Below are 4,262 nucleotides of genomic sequence, written 5' to 3' on the forward strand. Positions count from 1 at the left end.
ATGACCACAAGGAAAGGCAATATTAATATCGATAGAGCACTGGCGGCAAAGGGTGTACACAATTCTTCCGTCAGGTAGACGTAGAGGCAATGTAGGAATGAACAAATTAGCAGGCGGGAGTACTACACAATGAACAACGCCAAAATACCGGGAAATGTCGTAATCGAAGTCGTGAAGTACAATTTCAGGATGGCCAATCGGGAACTCCCAAAACCATAACTGAAGGATACAGGAAATAACGTCATACGTTTTTCCTTTATTTGGCAGCTGAATGGACTCATACAGCGAAAAACTTCGGTCCTCCCTCCGACCAAACTGCCGCGGACGTCCAGCCGTGGGCGAAACTTCAAGGATTTTATCATTCCAGCTTTCTTTTCCTGGTCAAACTCGCACTCGTACTTGATCACCAGTGCCTGTACATTCGGGTCCGATTGGATCGCTAGATTCGTTTTCACAGTCTCTTCGCGAATTTCTCCAAACGTTTTCATGCGTACAGTATTCATCCTCGAAGGGTCCGGGAAATGTATGGCACAGCCGTGCCAAAAACATCCATGAAACTGGTACACCGTTTTTCCACGGGATCCCACCCGTCTACGGAAACTGCTTGATACGTTTTTCTCCTCCAGGAGAGCGGCAAGTTTGGATTTTCACCCCTGAGATACGTTCCATATGCGCCATCCATTCCAACGCTTTGTTGCTTTGGTTATGTCGACTGCCGTAGCCGGAAGATGGCATGATCCCGATGCATTTTTCCGCGAGAAAATGCACTTGAAATCCTAGCATGACAGCGCTTGGATTCGTAGGCTGCTCGAAACACTGAATTCCCGGAAATAACTCTTCGAAGCTCTTCTGCGTGATTTTGCAACATTCTCGTAGAACCAAGACGTCGTTGGTGCAGTATAGATCCAGTTCATCTTTGAGATTATATACCTTTAACTGTTTTTCCGCATACCATTCATCAAATTCTTTCTTTTTCTTAGGATCCATAAGGCTGTAGTCAAACAGCTCTTTTTCCGGAATAGGGCCAACGTATTCTGCATTGACGGGAATATTAAAGCGGTAAGGAAAAAATCCTTTGGCCACTAAATTGGCGATCCCAAGATCGATTGGTAACTGCGCCAACGAGCGGGGCATGAAGGAGAGGCTGTCAATGAAACGTGCGTCCGGACCGGGAACGGTAATCATTGTGACATGTGTTCCATCCTGCATTTTACGGGGCAAATGACCTTCGCGCTCCAATGCACGAAGAATGAACAAATGATCATAGTTTCGGCCATTATGAGATAAAAATACACAAGACTTTGTCTTTTTGAAGACAAATTGCAAAAATTCTTCGGCGCATTTTGGCCCAGAGTATCTGAGGATAAAGTCATCGTCGTGTAACGCCATCACAACCAAATAATTTGGATAATGGTATCGGTCTGCGTCAAAGCCGGATTCGAAATCGAACACGAACTTCTTTTTGATGAAAATTCCCGTATCGCCTTCATCCAAGTCCTCCTGTATGCCATTACCGGTAGAATCAGCTCCATCTTCTTCAATGAATCCATCCAGGCTGCTGTGATCTTCGTCGCCAGCATTATCGTCATCACTGTCAGCAACGGTACTTGTCGGAATGCTTTTGTGCCACGCTTTTTTCTTTCCAGCCTCCAGAGCTTTCGTCCCGGCAAGAATATAGCAAAGATGATCACTTTCGCAAAATTCTCGACAATTATTGCAGAACACAGCGTTACACTCATGTGGGTCCGAGAAGTGCCTACCATCCGGCGGGGCAATGTATTTCCCACAGTCCAAGCATTTAGTCCATGCCTCGCACACGGTTTTCTCTCCATTTGTCCTTCGCGCAATAGTTTTTTCGTGCAAATCAAAGCACTTTTTCGAGAAGAATGTCCGATTGCACTTGTTACAGTGGTGCTTGCCAGCCGGAGGACCACAGAAGTACTGAAAACACGCTGCGCATGGTCTTGTGCATCTGTGATTAGTTTTCTGGTACGCAAAGTCTCCACAAATTTCACAACGAAAGTATTTTCCAACAAGAGCCCAAGGTTTCGACACGCAGTCGAAATGGTTGCGGCTGTACACAAGCGCAACTACGTTTTTCCGATGTGGAGAGTTGTACATGATATTCAAATCCAGGTCGGCGTCAAAATGATCAATTGGCAGTCATATTCATTATACAGCAGCCAGGAAAACTTGTCCACATCTTCGAACGAGCATGGTCTCTTTGGGTCAACCTTGGCTTCGCGGCATAGCTTCCTTGCTGCGGTAAATTGCGCTGCGTAGCGCGAATCCTTAATTGACTTTTGGTTTCTTTGTTTCAATGCGATGGCCAAACCGATGGCGATTGCTCTTGAGCAGCATAAAGAGTCATTCGGATCTTTATCAAGGTTAGACTGTACCTTGATTACACACTTTTTTTTCTCCAAATAATCGGCAATTTTGAACGTAGTGTTGCGCAGCACCCGTCCAGCTCCTGTACGTCCCGGCATAAGGTGAACGTGTACCGGACACGGTTATCCAGGACGAAAAAAGCTCCTCCAGAGCGATTGATGCGGTCAATTATTGCCAAAATGGTTTCAGGTTTTAGATCCTGAGCAGGCATGACGGGAGTGGAGAACGTGGAGTCTATGTGCTCCGGATGACGGAATACCATACGAACCCTATCGTTCGGGTTTACACAATGTTCCCGAAATAGGGTTCCAATAAGCTGTTCATAAAACTTCCCCAGCGCATATTCTGCTTCGGCAAAACTCATCGTTTCATATGGAATCACATGATGAACCGTAAAGTTGTCTTCCAAAGTCCGGAAGGCGTTGCCACGAACCGTTGTTCGCGTTGCTTCCTCGATCATGAACATCCTACAAAGTGTAAATCTCTTTAGTGAACTGCGATGAATAAGTTAGAGGAGACTGTAAGAAGAGTAGACTGACAAACAGAGACGTGTGCAAAGCCATGCAGATGTTAAAATTCGTTTATGAGCCGTTGCAACTGGCGCGCTTACTAAAACTATGTACCGAGTGTAGAATATAAAGGCGTGGCATATCTTCAGAACGTCCCCTGTTCGATTTTCGTTGCCGGTTTTTTTCTTTGCATCGTCATAGATTGCATTTAGGAAGTAATAAACAAATATTTAAATAATGTTAACGCATAACATAGCAAGAAATATTTAAACAGTTTTGATGGCACATATTTAAGCGAAAGAGTGAATTGCATCTAATGCGCATTCTCTGTGCGCTTTTTATTATTGCACCATTATAGACCAGAACGAAAATCGTAATTTGTGTATTTGAGCTTCCAAATTAGCGTCGAGATCACACGAACCCGATAAACTCAAACCGCATCAGAATATTTGCGATTTAATCATGAAATATCGCTACATTATTAAATCGTATAGAGGTGGGGAACAAACAACCTTTTCTTGCTAAACGGTTAAGTGGACATGGATTCGGAAATCACTATAGTTGTGTTTAACTACTGTGCTCCCCCGACATCCATGCACATTATACCGAAGTTATAAAGCAATTACAAAGCTCCCAGTAATAACAAAAGTTGATAACCCTGAAATCAGCAGTATCTCTATTATTGAGCTAGGAGATGGTAGAGATGGTAGCTTATCAAAAAAAGCGATTTTTCATAAGTATTCCACAGGATATTGATAAATTATTATGATAAACTATTTTTTATATGAGTTGTCAAATATACAGCGCCATTCGTACATATTTACAGACAAATATATATAGTGCACATTAAATTTTGCAAAGGCTGTTGGCGACATTTATGCGACATAGAAAAACATTTATGCGACTAATATTTCCCGATTGTTTTCTGTGAGATATGTGTGCCATATTCCCGATATATCTACCCCATTTTATTATGCTCGATATTCTGACTGAATTTACTGAGCACATAAAATTTATAGTAGCATGTAAGTCTGACTTCCGGCCGAACACCGCTAACCAATAAATCGTAGTCTATCGAGCAATAGACAGTACTGGGAATAGATCTGATAAACATTTCTGGAGTTGCGGTTAAATTTGTGGCTTCAGTATTTAGTTGTCAAACATACAGCGCGATTCGCACATATTCAGAAACAATATAGCGCAAAATAAAATCCCAAAGAGAAAATACGAGAAAATATTTATGCGACAAATATTTCCCGATAGTTTTCTGCGTGATATATTACCAGCAGTTCCGCAGCTGCGTTTCAATGCAGCATCTATCCTTGGCACTATAGACGGAGAGGATAGCTTAAACGAAGTTTT

Source organism: Paramacrobiotus metropolitanus, unplaced genomic scaffold (assembly GCF_019649055.1).
Source record: "Paramacrobiotus metropolitanus isolate TYO unplaced genomic scaffold, Prichtersi_v1.0 Parri_scaffold0000015, whole genome shotgun sequence".
Classification (NCBI taxonomy): Eukaryota; Metazoa; Tardigrada; class Eutardigrada; order Parachela; family Macrobiotidae; genus Paramacrobiotus; species Paramacrobiotus metropolitanus.